The sequence below is a fragment of the Eptatretus burgeri genome, chromosome 3 (genome assembly GCF_056783735.1).
Source record: "Eptatretus burgeri isolate ZD-2024b chromosome 3, Ebu_testis_v1, whole genome shotgun sequence".
In the NCBI taxonomy this organism is placed as follows: domain Eukaryota; kingdom Metazoa; phylum Chordata; class Myxini; order Myxiniformes; family Myxinidae; genus Eptatretus; species Eptatretus burgeri.
In genome coordinates, this window is record NC_140963.1 from 50,679,901 (window position 1) to 50,695,016 (window position 15,116).

The 15,116-nt window shown below is 47.1% G+C and overlaps 1 protein-coding gene across 5 annotated transcripts in view; it reads right to left on the minus strand.

The window, feature by feature from the left end:
* The window catches only part of LOC147029847 (protein TANC1-like), a 419,064-nt gene that overhangs the window by 387,089 nt on the left and 16,859 nt on the right, over nt 1-15,116 (minus strand). For 2 of the 5 annotated variants that reach the window (XM_085873249.1, XM_085873243.1), the window contains exon 1: nt 1,419-1,573. The exons of 1 other annotated variant lie outside the window; for it this stretch is intronic. The gene's annotated coding sequence lies outside the window, so the exon portion shown is untranslated. Of the gene's footprint in view, nt 1-1,418; nt 1,574-15,116 lie in introns of those variants that run through there. 2 more of the 5 variants (XM_085873248.1, XM_085873245.1) reach the window with 2 other exon arrangements.

Sequence of the window (15,116 nt, forward strand, 5' to 3'; positions counted from 1 at the left end):
ACCGTCTCGCGACTCACAACGCACGGAACCGTCTCGCGACTCACAACGCACGGAACCCTCTCGCGACTCACAACGCACGGAACCGTCTCGCGCCTCACAACGCACGGAACCCTCTCGCGCCTCACAACGCACGGAACCGTCTCGCGACTCACAACGCACGGAACCGTCTCGCGACTCACAACGCACGGAACCGTCTCGCGACTCACAACGCACGGAACCGTCTCGCGACTCACAACGCACGGAACCGTCTCGCGACTCACAACGCACGGAACCGTCTCGCGACTCACAACGCACGGAACCGTCTCGCGACTCACAACGCACGGAACCGACTCGCAACGCACGGAACCGTCTCGCAACGCACGGAACCGTCTCGCAACGCACGGAACCGTCTCGCGACTCACAACGCACGGAACCGTCTCGCGACTCAACGCACGAAACCGTCTCGCGACTCACAACGCACAGAACCGACTGGAGACTCACAAAGCAGGGAACCAACTCGCATCTCATAACGCACAGAACCGTCTCGGTAGTCAACGCACGGAACCGTCTCGGTAGTCAACGCACGGAACCGTCTTGCGACTCAACGCACAGAACTGACTGGAGACTCACAAAGCAGGGAACCAACTCGCATCTCATAACGCACGGAACCGTCTCGGGACTCAACGCACGGAACCGTCTCGGGACTCACAACGCACGGAACCGTCTCGGGACTCACAACGCACGGAACCGTCTCGGGACTCAACGCACGGAACCGTCTCGGGACTCAACGCACGGAACCGTCTCGGGACTCAACGCACGGAACCGTCTCGGGACTCACAACGCACGGAATGATCTCGCGACTCACAACACACAGAACTGACTGGAGGCTCACAACGCACGGACCGGCTCACAACGCACGGACCGGCTCACAACGCACGGACCGGCTCACAACGCACGGACCGGCTCACATCACACGGAACCGACTGGAGACTCAAAACGCACGGAACCGACTGGAGGCTCACAACGCACGGAACCGACTCGCGGCTCACAACGCACGGAACCAACTGGAGGCTCAAAACGCACGGAACCGACTAGAGGCTCAAAACGCACGGAACCGACTGGAGGCTCAAAACACAAGGAACAGACTGGAGGCTCAAAACGCACGGAACCGACTGGAGGCTCAAAACACAAGGAACAGACTGGAGGCTCAAAACGCACGGAACCGACTGGAGGCTCAAAACGCACGGAACCGACTGGAGGCTCAAAACGCACGGAACCGACTCGCGGCTCACAACGCACGACTCAGACTTGCTCCGCTCATATCGTAAAGGTTTCCCATTTTGCGGAAAAAAGGAAATACGCAAATGTGTTCGCGAAAATGTCTCCATTTCTTCTCTTACTTCCTCAACTTATCCTCCAGACACCCTTCCGACGCTCACCTGTTCCCAACCGGCGAAGCAGAAGCGCACCGACCAGGTACTCTGATCATGCCCGACCAGCCAAACGTCTCGCCCGGGCAGATCACCAGACGTCATTCCGATGTCCGTGACGTCATCACGCCCGATAGACTCCTCCCCCTGAGGCCACGCACTCCATCGCTTGTCAATTAATTCTTCCACAATATCCTCTCCAACACAGTCCTTCAATCTTTCTCTACCCCAATTATTAAAAAGTGGCCAATTACTATTTCCCCCACAATGACACAGGTAATAGACCATTCCGGATAGAACTTGCAGACATTTCTCACGCAGTCACGCACAAGTGTTCGCTCAAGATAATTTAATTATGAGTCACAATGGTATGATCACCCGCCAACCCAGAGGAGCGCACACTGGACTCTTCGCTCTGTCCTCGAGCCTGGGTTCAAATCGCGACCCAGCTATAAACTGCCAACCTGCTGTTTCGCAGGCAGGGTGATTTATCAGTGATTGTGTGCCATTCCTCGGATGGACGTTAAAATGGGCGTCCCGTCTGCAGGAATTCGTTGGTGGACGTTAAAGACCTCACGGTGTACACTACGAAGAGTAGCCGAGCGAACGGTTAACAAATTCCTGCCCTAACCTCTAGAGGGCATCACATCAGCAGCAAAGCTCCAGCCTTGTGCTGCATTCAAAAACAAACTTAAGGTTACACTGGCTGGGAGATTGACACACACGTACAAAATGGCAGCGATGCAACGTACAGTGTAATCTCTGGTATTAAAAAAAAAAAAAAATTCCACCTTCATCATGTTCATGATGTTCACCATGTTCACCATGTTCATCATGTTCATCATGTTCACCATGTTCACCATGTTCACCATGTTCACCATGTTCATCATGTTCATCATGTTCATCATGTTCATCATGTTCACCATGTTCGTCATGTTCGTCATGTTCGTCATGTTCGTCATGTTCGTCATGTTCGTCATGTTCGTCATGTTCGTCATGTTCGTCATGTTCGTCATGTTCGTCATGTTCGTCATGTTCGTCATGTTCGTCATGTTCGTCATGTTCGCCATGTTCGCCATGTTCGTCATGTTCGTCATGTTCGTCATGTTCGTCATGTTGAATAGTGTGTACGATCATCTTAATTCACCTCGAATTCCCTCCTTTTAAACCCATTGGCAAGCGTCTTGATTGTTGCATTAGAAGGGGCATCCTCTGCCAAAATATTGATCACATCCCTTTGGATATCCTGCTGTGCTGGCATAAGAGCTTCGAGGGAGTGCACTTCCACTGGAGCTGTCTCGGCTGGGTTTCATTCCTCTTCGTGGCCCAATCATAAATGGTCGGATTGCTTGTCCGCCCGCAGTCAGGGCGTGTTTCCTCACAAGGTGTGCCCACCCGCAGGTGGAGGTAAAGCTGGGTAGTCCATCTACGAGCATTACTGGTGGGAATTAAGTAACCCACGGTGCTGTCTTTCAACGAAGAATCGGTGCAATATCACCGGCACAACGAACTCAGGTAGCAAGTGGGCTTGTCTTCACAGGTAATTATTTATACTAGTGCGTGCCCGTACATGCGTGGCCGTACGTGCAAAAAAAAAACAAACAAACAAAAAAAAAACTTTCAAACCACGTGCCAGAAACAACAACCACACAGGCCGTTCCTTCGCTCTCACGTGCCCGTACGTGCGTGGCCGTACGTGCAAAAAAAAAAAACCTTTCAAACAAACACAGGCCATTCCTTCGCTCTCGTAAACGACGACTGGATTGGGGCATTGTGTTTATCTATAAATGCGCATAAGAAATTGAGAAATTATTAGAATACAGTAAGTCATCACGATCCAGAAGTCCGTACGTTGTCACCCGTAAATGACCTGTCACACCTTGACGATTTAGCCAGCGTATGGCAACATATCAAAATGTATCTAAAACGCTGGCGTACGCTGAACTATTGTTGTTTTTTCAGTTTCGGGCATATAATGTGTTGGACGTATGCATAACGTATTAGTAACGTATACAGAACGTTTCGATAACTTAGATAACTTATACTAACGAATGCTTAGCATGTTGGCGGCGTTCACAACTTATGCCCGACAATAGTCTAACTTATACATAGCACGCGGCAGCGTATCGCCGACGATCACGTGGCGTAGCCTATTAAAAGGCGACCGCTCGACGATTCAAATCATAACCGCACTAGACATCGAAGTGTCAACATCATCGTCATGCCAAAGAAAACTTCAAAGAATGCTGCAAAGAAGTCTCCTGGCCGTGGCCGTGGACGCGGACGCAAGGAGGATCCATCATCACCCACACCCTCCCCTCCCCATCATGCTCACCTACTACGACTGAGATGGACCTACTACTACTACTACTACTACTACTGATACTACTGACATGGACATCTACTCACCATGGAGTCTGAAACACTGACGGGTTCCTCCTGTGTGAACCTCATTTTTATATACCAATTCCCCTAAACGCTGCCAATACGCCATTATACGGTAGCTGTAAGTTAGAAACACGTTCAGCAAGTTCTGTGGTCGTCCGGAAGACGTCAAATACATCTACATACGTCAATATGCGTTTCAGATACGTTACACATAGGTGAGAAATAAGTTTCGGGTACGCTAAGCATTACCTTGATGTATTTCGACTTATGAGTAACTTACAAGTAACGTGTGTCGACGTGTGTCAACAATCGCGTAACGTGCCCACAACACGTTACTCAAAGGTTAGAAATAAGTTTCGGGTACGCTAGACATTACCTCGACGTATTTCGACTTATGAGTAACTTACAAGTAACGTGTGTCAACGATCGCGTAACGTGCCTACAACTTATGGCCAGTGTATGCGGAACGTGTGAGTCATACGCCGAGCACATCAAAAAATTTTGAGCATACTTAAAATTTGTCGACGAGCTCGGCGTACTACGACGTATGCCAGCGTGCTCTTAACGTATACAAACCTTACCCATAACGTATTTGACGTGCGCCAGCGTATTCGCCAAATTTTTCATACGTCGGCATACGCTGGCTAAAACGTCAAGGTGTGACAGGGCCTTAATGGGGAACGTGCTCTTTCCCCAACGGCCACACCTACGCAGCAACATGTCCTGTCATCGGTAACTAAATGGCGCCCTTTCCCCAACGGCCACGCCTACGCAGCAACGTGTCCTGTCATTGGTTTGGTAAATAAATGGCCATAGCTTGGGAACCACTTGTCCGATTAATATCAAACCTTGAAAAGGCAAATAGTCAGGTCCCCAGCAATATACCTGGGAAGTTTCAATTAGATCGGACCAGTGGTTGTCAAGAAACAGCGGTCACAGACACACACACACACACACACACACACACACACACACACACACACACACACACACACACACACACACACACACACACACACACACACACACACACTGCTGGAATTATAGATAGATAACTGGTTAATGCACTGTTCACTATCTCGGGTAGTGACTGTGCGGGGAGCATCTCCTGCTCCGGAAACAATTTCAAACTTAGAGGTTGTTGTGAACAAATGCATAATGGATTGGGATTAAATTCTGAATTCAGACTGCGAGTTGTATTATTACGAAGGCGCAACTGTGCCATTGATGACACAGTGCCCCTGCCCATTCGAGCAGGAATTTGGAATTTGTTCAAGGTGTTGGGGATAACTCGGTGGGATCTTTGTCGTCCACAAACAACCAATGCTGACAGATATGGACCCCAGCATTACATTGTTCCAATGGAAGGTGAACACATCGATGCATCACCCTACATGTGAAACACCAGGATGACAGTTTATAGCTCCGTTGACTCAGCCTGGAGGTATGCACACTCATCTCTATCTTCTTATCTTCCCAGGCAGAGCTTGCATATCAGCATTTTTTTTTTACACAAAAATAGTGTTGTGGGAATAATTCATAAGGGTTCATAGATCCTGAGTATAATTCCAATGATTTCTTAGTATGTGTTTTAGATAAGTACGAAGTAATCCTGAGCCTTACTATAATTCACGGACCGGTGCTTGTGTGTGTGTTTGGGTGTGTGTCACACTCCTCCGACAGTTCTGGGCTGATTACATCCAGACTTGCTACATCAGATCAGCATGACCCCAATTAATGGATAGGGGTGTTGTTTTTTTTTATCTTTGCTCGTGGTCTCGGGTGGAGATGGGGGGGGGGGTGGTGGGTGGACACAGATTTTCTATGTAAATGTGTATCGTGTAGCGTCGCCTCCAGGTGGGGGAGGGTATTACAAGTCCCCAACCTTGACAGTGCAGTATTCCTGTCCCCACGTTTTCCAGTGCAGTGAGGTGTTTTAAATTATAAGTAGTAGGTATGTTTTTGTTTCAGGCACACAACCCGAATTTTTTTTGGGGGGGGGGGCCTATACAGAGCTGCCAGTTGCCAATACACCGCCCAAATAAAAGTATGCATCAGGAGAATGTGTTGCATGCTTGGAACAAGATCGCCATCAGGTGGGTACTCTGCTTGTTAAATGTACTATCAGATATACACATTATTATGTTTAGAAAGGCAGTGTTCTATGTTCTTGTATCCCTACAAGTCTATGTTTTATGTTCTTTCCTCTGTTTTGCCCACTAGGCCTTTCAGTGCAAGTCTGGCAGGAAAATGAACTAGCACCATCAAACGGAGGTTAATGGAAGTTGATGAACCTCAAAGCTTGTGGTACTGCATTGCGGATCGTCAACCTCAAAGCTTGTGGTACTGCATTGCGGCTCGTTAACCTCAAATCTTGTGGTGCTGCATTGCGGCTCGTTAACCTCAAAGCTTGTGGTACTGCATTGCGGCTCGTTAACCTCAAAGCTTGGGGTGCTGCCGTTGCGGCTCAGTCGCCCCACCCACAAGGCTGAGCAACTACCAATGGAAAGAAGAGGGGAGGGACGTGCCACCTTATTAAAGATGCACATGCCCAAAGTGATAAAAAGCAAGCATGCCCAGAAAAAGAAGAGTTTTGCTTTGTCCCTGGTACTGATAGCTGCGTCAAATCCGGTGGGAGAAAATGGCCACATCACACCACATCAAGCCCCTTCTGCCTCACTCCCCTCAGCCAGTGGCACAGAGCGATTGTTCAAGCACCCTCCCCTCCCCTCCCAGAACTGAGACATCTTGCCAGACTCTGCCTCGGGTTTGCGCAACATTCTTCACTGTCTTGTGAATTTCCCCATGTCTATCTCGTGTGGTGTGTCTGATTGGTCCAGAAAAGTTAATCACTCTCTTGCTCTCTATTCCACTCTTTCCTTTTCTTTCTCTCCAAGGAGAAGTGAATTCATGCCGAAATTTTTCTGTAAGGCTCACTTGGCTGCACCTGGATGGGTTTGAGGGTTGTGGAGTTGCGGCTGAAACCCGAATCCGATCCTGGTTCCTCCTGATGACTCCATATTTGCTCTGTGTTTCTTCAGGTTCTTTCTTAGTCTTCCATTTCATTAGGATAATTAAAAATCTTCTTTCATAGATACTGTACCTATTTCTTATAGTGCACAAGTTAACCAAGTTTGAAAAGAGCCTGTGGATGAGAACTCTTGTGGTTTTGAATACACAAATTGTAGATGGCTGTGTAGCCTGGTGTTGGCTTAGTGGTTAGGGTGATGGTTTGGGATCATAGGGTCCTGAGTTCAAGCCCCGTTGGCTGCTGAATTGAAATACACCAGGAGGTTGACTCAGCCTGTCATCCTTCCAAGGTCAGCAAAAATGAGCACCAGTGTACTGGTAAGGGGGACACTGCATCAGCGGCATAGCCACGTCCCAACCAATGATGCAACCAGCAGCCACAGGCTGCACTCGATAAAGAGAGAGTTGGCTGTGCAGCATAGATTGAAGGTGTGGGCGCGGTTCACAGCAGGATCAAGACTTGAATGCCAGCTGAAGGTGGCAGAATAGCTTCAAGTGTGTACTCTCCTCCGAGCTGTCAAGCTGACATTCAAATCTTGATTCTACTGTAAATCGTCACCCTGGTGTTTCACATGCATGGCAAGGCATCATGTGCACCATTCCATCAGAAGGACCTTAAGCTGGAGGACGCGTCTGCCATTGGTAAATATCAAAGATCCCACGGTGTGTCTTCTGCAAAGAGTAGGTGAGTTATAGCCAGCACGCTGGCCGTGATTTAGCAAAGAAAAAAGGAAAATAAAAAATAACGAGCAAAGAACCTGTCCGAAGGACAGGTTAATAAATACCCCCAATACAAGCTCCCACCAGGCCACACGACAAGATAAACACAAAAAGAGAATTGGGGTTCTCTCCCCTTCCAACCCCTCACACTGAACCCACTCTTCCCCAGGACCATGATTTATTTTACCCCTCCCTTCCCCCCAAAAAAAACTTTCCATGCATGTGCACAACCACCATTTTTCAACCTCATTCTGAATAGCGATTCAGGAGTGCATACAAGTAAAACAAACACAAACAGTGTGATGTATAGTTTGATAACTCTCCCACTTCAAGGTTTTCTATGGTTTTCATGCAGAGTCATTTTCTTGTCTAAAATCTTCTCGTGAACAGCCCGAATGCAGTTACCAGTTTTCAACTTATTCCATGCAGCGGTTTCAAATTGGACTGAAGTCACACCAACAAACAAGTAAACCCTCAGACACTTCTCTTCAAAAACGTGAGAGTTGACAGGTGTGTTACCTTTCACCATCAGTTCTTGTTTTCTCCACTTTTCCCACCACCCTCCTTCTATCCCTGAAAGCTTTTCCCTCTGTTTCTTGTCTTAAAATATAAAAACAATTCAACAACAAAAAAAACTTCTCACCTTCTCCCCCACGTCACCACGTGACTACCAGAACCGACTTTTCTTCCTCCCTCTTCTGCCAACCTATCACCTTCCTTATATGTAAGCCGACGCACATTCACCAAATACTTTTACGATTTGTTTTCTTCAACCTTTCCTTTAATTAATCTTACCTAATCTTTAAAAATCAAACAAAAAAAAGTTTTCTAGAAAACTTTTCATCTCTCACCTTCCAGCTCCGAAAAGCACTTGTAACACGACCCCCGCTTCTTCTGCCTATTACTTTCGTCGACCTGCCAGCTCTTCCTTCTGCGTTCGCTAATCCAAATTCACCACCACCTTCACGATTTTCTTCAACCTTTCCTTCACCGAATCTTACGTAATATTTATTAAGAAAAACAAAAAACTATCTCTTAAAATGTTACAACTTCCTTCTTCAAACGTGTGGTTCTCAGTATTGTATCATAATTCACTACACTTTTTCTTCTTCAAAAGGTTGTTTTCAATATTCGACCTTTCCTTCGTCCCGTGTCTAAAACGTCCCACTGTGACGACGTTTCTTTTCTCCATTCTCTTCATTTTCTTTTATTGTATCCCTCATGTCATGCGTTTAATGACAGCTCTGACTGAAAAATTTTAAAACTCCTGGTTTGCAATGTATGTTCGTGTTCCATCAATCGTCCTGTTTTTCCAACTTCAGTGCCAATTCACGCCACCTCCTTAAATCTACCTCCTCATAACCAGGTCAGGTCAGGTATGGGAGCTTGCGCCGGAGCAGCGCGTTGCTGCGTCCACTTTCCGCCAGTACTCCAGGGGCCTCCGTCTGGCCATCCCCCCAAGCAGATGCCTGGCCCATCCCCATCTCCTTAAGATGCTGATCAACCTGCTGCAACCACGAGGCACGTGGTCGGCCCATTGGCCTCCTCCACTCATGAGGCTCCCTCGCTGAGAGAATCTGGTGAGCAGGATCACTGTCAGGAAAACGAGCCACACGTCCAGAGAGCCACAGCTGACGCTCACTGACCATGCAGATAACAAATCTCATTTGAATCTCTCTCAGAAACCGCTCGTTGGACGCAAAGTTTGACCAGCGATAGCCAAGGATTCTCCAGAGACCTGGTACCGAAGGAATCAAGTCTCCATCTTAGGTCCCAGGTCAGAGTCCAAGTCACACATCCATAGAGCAAGACTGGAAGCACCAAGGACCTGAAGACTTGGACTTTCGTACTCCCACACAGGTACCGGCAGCGCCACACCCCGTAAACCAGTGAATCCATGAGTCCCCAGGCCCGACCCAGACGTCTGTTGACCTCTGGCTCACAGCCAGCAGAGACATGAATATCACTGCCAAGGTAAGTGAATCTCTCCAGGACCTCAACATGCTCACCACAAACAGGCACAGACAGGATAGCAGCATCCAAGATGTCACTGAAAGCCTGGATCTTAGTTTTTACCCAGAAAAACCGTAATCACAGTAGCTCCAACTCTTCATTTAGCACATCGAGGGCCCCCAAAAGGATATCCAGAGTCTCCGCAAAGATGACTGCATCATCTGTAAAATCAAGGTCAGAGATCTTGACATTCCCAAACGATGCACCGCAGCTTGATCTCTCCAACATCCTCTCCAGAATCCAGTCCATACAAGTGCTGAAAAGCATGGGGGCCAGTCACACCCCTGACTAACTCCAGTAACAACTGGAAATAAGTCAGAGATGGTACCATCACATCTCACAGCACTCTCAGTACCAGAGTAGAGTTCAGACATCAGATCGATCAGTTTTGGTGGCACCCCACGAAGACCTAGAATCCTCCAGAGGGCATCCCGATTCACTGAATCAAACACTTAACAGAGATCAACATAGGTTACAAGCAGCCCCTGCTGAAACTCTCATCTGCATTCGGTGAGGACCCCAAGAGCAAGGATACGGTCAATCCTTGACCTCTTTGATGTAAAGCCTGACTGCCCTGGATGCTGGTGCTCAAGCAGATGGTGGCGAACCCTATCGAGAATTATCCAAGCAAAGACCTTGCTCGGCACTGAGAGCAGCATCACCCCTCGGTAGTTGTTGCAGTCTCTGCGATCACCCTTCCCATTCCAGACAGGGACAACAAGGCCCTCCTCCAATCAGTTGGGATGATCCTGTGTTTCAGGCAGATCATAGAACTGCATGCAACGACATGCGTACAGCATTTCCATCAGCCTTGAGAAGTTCAGCATGGATGCCACAGATCCCTGGAGCTTTAACCCATTTCAACTAGTTCACCGCAGCTTGTGTTTCTGCAAATGAAGGTGGACCATAGTTGATTGGAGGGTCAGCAATAGGGATTGTAACACCCTTGACGTCCCACTCAACAGCTGGTGGATCAGCCTGGTCCAACCGTTCAAAGTAACCGGCCCCGCGGACCTTCACTTCGGACTCCTCTCTCAAGAGCCCACGACCCTCTGCTCGAACTGCAGTACACCGAGGGACGAGCTTGGATGAACACAATGCGCAAATTCCCCTGTAAGCAGGACGAGAATCACTTGACCACAGGTGATCTCTACCCCATCACAGATTCCTGGCGCACAGGCCTCCTTGACCACCCTTAGCACATGAACAGTTTTATGCCTCAGCTCCCTAAACAGCTCAGCTCTGCCATTCAGCCTGGCCCTGCGACTCTGGTCAATGGTATCCAGTGTCCCTTGAGAGACAAAATTCTTCTTTGATCAACGGTGAGTTCCAAGACATCTACCGGCAACATCAAAGATGGTGGTCTTGAAGGAACTCCACAACTCTTCAGGATCCCCCAAAGCACCCAGACCCCTCAAATCCCCACTCAGCCTGTTCGCAAACTCCTCAGCGACCCTCTCATCCTTGAGCTTGCCAGCATCCAGCCGAGGCTGGGATGGTACCATTCTCCTGGATTTACAGTGCAACTTAAGAATTGCTACAACAAGTCTGTAGTCAGCATTGAGGAACTGAGCACTCCGGTAGACCCTTCAGTTCTGGATTATCCTCCAGCGACCATCAACAAGGACATAGTCAATCTCCTTTGCCACACTGTCAGCGTTGGAATACCAAGTCCAGCGATGAGCTTGTGGGTGCTGAAACCATGAACCAACTACCCTAAGTCCATGACTTCTTGCAAAGTCAAGGAACTTAGTGCAATTCTGGTTCACAGTTACAGACCCATGGGGATCAACACACGTCTCATAACCAACCCTATCTGTTCCAGTTGATGCACTGAAATCCCCCAAAAATAGAAGTGTATCTCACCTAGGGCAATGATCAACCACAGACTCGAGCATGGCATAGAATGCGCCCTGCACGGTGAGATCAATCGCCTCAGTTGGAGCACGTACAGAGACCAGGGAAATGACACCCAAGGAGTGACGAATCCTTAGTCTCGTAATACACTCGTTGAGCGGTGTTACCTCAATTATCAATCGAGTCAGCTTATTGGACACAGCTAGAGCAACTCCTTGGGCATGGTAACCATCAGAGCGACAGTCTCACGATCTGTCTCAGTATCTGCCATGATATTTCCTGGGAAAGCCAGTCGCCGACTGGGCATTCTCCATCATGCAAAGTCCTTCCTTGGCACAACTGAGCTCCTGACCACATACAAAGCTTTCATCCACAGCCTGATGGAGTACTGCTCTCCCCTCTGGACTGGTGCTCCCACTTCTCACCTTTCTTGGCTTCACGCTGTGGAAACCAAGGCATTTAGGATCATTGGTATCTCTCGTGATGAGGCTGAGCCTTTGTGTCTCTCACTCTCACCACAGGCAGATTGGTGGTCTTTCTGTCTTCTACCATCTCCTCTCCAGTCTCGCCCCTCCCCCTGCTTTGTCTGAGATATGTCCCCCACCCCCCCCCCGCCCATATTTCCGCAGTGCACTTAAGGTCTGCCAGCTACCCCCTGCTGGTGAAACTCCCAAATCAAGAATCACTGCTCACCTTCACTCTTTCATTTCTCTTTTTCCCCACCTTTATAACAAACTCCCACACTCTCTGCAATCCCACTCTTCCCTCCAGGTTTTCAAAACAGCTGTTCACCACCACCTCTTCTCTTCTCCCATCCAAAACCATGATCTTTTCTTCCCCCATTAATCCACCCTAAACCCACCTCCAAATTCCCTGCTTTCCTTCCTGAAAGTCCCTGTCATGTACAGACCTGAAAGTCCCTGTAGTGTCCATCTTGTGTCCTGAAAGTCCCTGTCGTGTCCCATCCCTCTCCCTTCCACAGATATTCTCATGTCTCTGTTCCCCATTGTTTAGTCCTTCTCTCTACCAACCCTCTTATCCCCTGCTTTCCTTGTTGTGCGTTCTCATACGAGCCTCAACATTGTATACAAAAAAAAGTGTTGTCATGATTGGGGTTGGACACAGTGCATATTGCTTGCGTCAGGCATATTCAGGTGTGGCAGGCTCTCTAGTTGAGGTTGAAGACTCAGAAGATGAAATGAAGGCTGATTTGCTGGAGATTTTTTTGAAGAACTTCATAATGGAGACTTCAGTGGCTGCCTTCATTTTCTGTTCGTAGAGCTCCTTGAAACATTTCAGGACATTCTTCATCTCCCTCCGCACCTTGTGACTTCTCATGCCGTCAGGATCATGCTCATCATGAACCACTCGCTCAGAACGACGGAACACGAACCGCTCTCTCTGAATGACGGAGCACAAACCACTCACTCTGAACGACGGGACACGAACCACTCGCTCTGAACAACGGGGCACGAACCACTCGCTCTGAACGACGGGGCATGAACCACTTGCGATGCAACGTGAATGGTGTACGATAATGGTTGTCAAAAACTATTTTCGGGGGAATTTTTTTTTCTTTTTCTAAGGGGTGTCGAGGGATCTAGATTGGCTTAAGGGTCTTAAAATGTCAAAAAGGGGTCTAAAGTGTTTTATGGGTCTAAATGTCTAAAGGGGTCTAAGGGTGAAAGAACAAAAGCAATCTGAAGTGTCCAAACGGTCTGAAAAGGTCTACAAGTCTGAAAAGTGTCAAAAGGGTCGAAGATGGTCTATATGCCTCAAAAGGGTCTAAATGAGTATTAAATGGTCTCTGGAGTGTAAAAGGTCTAATGGGTCTACAAGGTGAAAAAGAGTGAAGCAGGAGTCAAGAAATTACCTCATGTTCATAATTAAATCAACTCTAGAGTGCAACACGGCAATAATGGGCCAAATGACCTTGTCACGACTTCAAAACGCCTATTTACATATATCGTGGTTAAAGATCTGATTGTAGAAAGTTTTGTCGCAAATTCACTTTGGGAGCTCAAAGCAGTAAGGTCACAAAGAAAAAAAACATTTCGGTTTTATAGAAAGAGATGGACAACCTATTTTACTTCTGCAGCCTCTTCTTCCTCTTCTCAGGGAGGTGGCATCACTTTTTTTTTTCTTCCATTGACCAGTTTACAGTGAGATCTCTCGGCAAAGCCATGGCTAATAGAGAAATTCTCAATCAGAACCTCATTCAAGGTTACGGGAAAGCTCACCCACATACGTCAAAAAAAGTCCTTTTACAGCTCGTTTTAATATGTAACGAAAAAGGTCGTTCCATAACGGCACTGGAAACACCCCCCTCCCCACCCCCCTCAACCCCCTGCAAGTGTAACACTCAATAATATTTGGACATCCACCCACCCCCACCAAATTCCAATCCCCAACTGCCACGCATTAGGTGTGTCATTTTTGAATGGCCCCTTAGATCAGACATCGTTCAGAGGTTGTAGATATCGATAATATTTTAAGAAGTGAAATATATCTCACCTGTGTTTGAATATTTCTGTGAAAGTGACCAGAAACCATTTGAAAATGAAAATAATTTTACAAATCGCACCCTTTTTGTGATGAATGAGCTTGTTCTGATATAACTGTGGTGGAGGTTGACATGGATAAGAAGTGTCGAGTTAATCATTTAATAGAACAGTAAATGTATGTTTCCCAATCACGCTGTTCATCTTTTAAGAGTGCTTTAAATTCACGTTTCCCAATCGGCCCGTCACTGGATTTTGGCGGAGGTTGTGACCACAGTGCGGTCATTCTTATTAAATAAATAAAAATTCTTTGTTTGTATTCTTTTTTTTAAACCAATTTATTTTCAAGACAGATTCACGAAACAAAGGAAGTTTCTCACACAGTCAAAAAATATGGGACATGAGACTTACCAGATACTGAGGCTCAACTAAGAAGCTAAATGAAAACTAAATGAAAAGATGTTTGTCATCTTTGAGTTTTAATGCTTGCTAAAGCCAAGGATCCACATGATAGGGGCCACGTGACTGCAGTAACTTATAGCATACACTCTGGCTCATAGCAGTCACTAACAGGACAGGAATCAGTGCAATATTTGATCCAAATGTTGTAGACTTTTGAGCTGGTAAGAACTGATGACCACATCTGAGAAGAGAATTCTGCTTGCAGTTCATTCTCATCGCAATGCATGCCGCAACACGGCAGCCCTGAAGGATGATTATTCCTATCTCAGAGAGTGTATTGCTTTTGAAAATTTACACACAACCAACCATCTGATCCCATTGCATTCAGCATTTTGGAGAAACACAAACAATTGATGCACCACTGAACTTTACCAAAATTATAATTGACATTGGAGGTCTGCGGTCTTCAAACGAATGGATCTTTGTTGACTCGTATTCATTATTGCTGCTTCGTACCGAATAGGATTACCTGCCTTAACTTGTGACCAAAAGGGATTTTGCCGAAACAAGATATGCTAAAATTGTATGCACACCATATAATAATATATATGGAGTATGGCAGTACTCCATATGTAGGGATACGATAGGAAAAAAATGGCCACCCCATCAAATGTGTGCACAATGACATGCTGAAAAGCTACCACAGAATGAAGTCGTAAGCCTATAAAAGCCACACCTTTTATTCTTGAACATTTTCATAACGAACAAGAATGAAAAAGTCACCAGAATACATCAC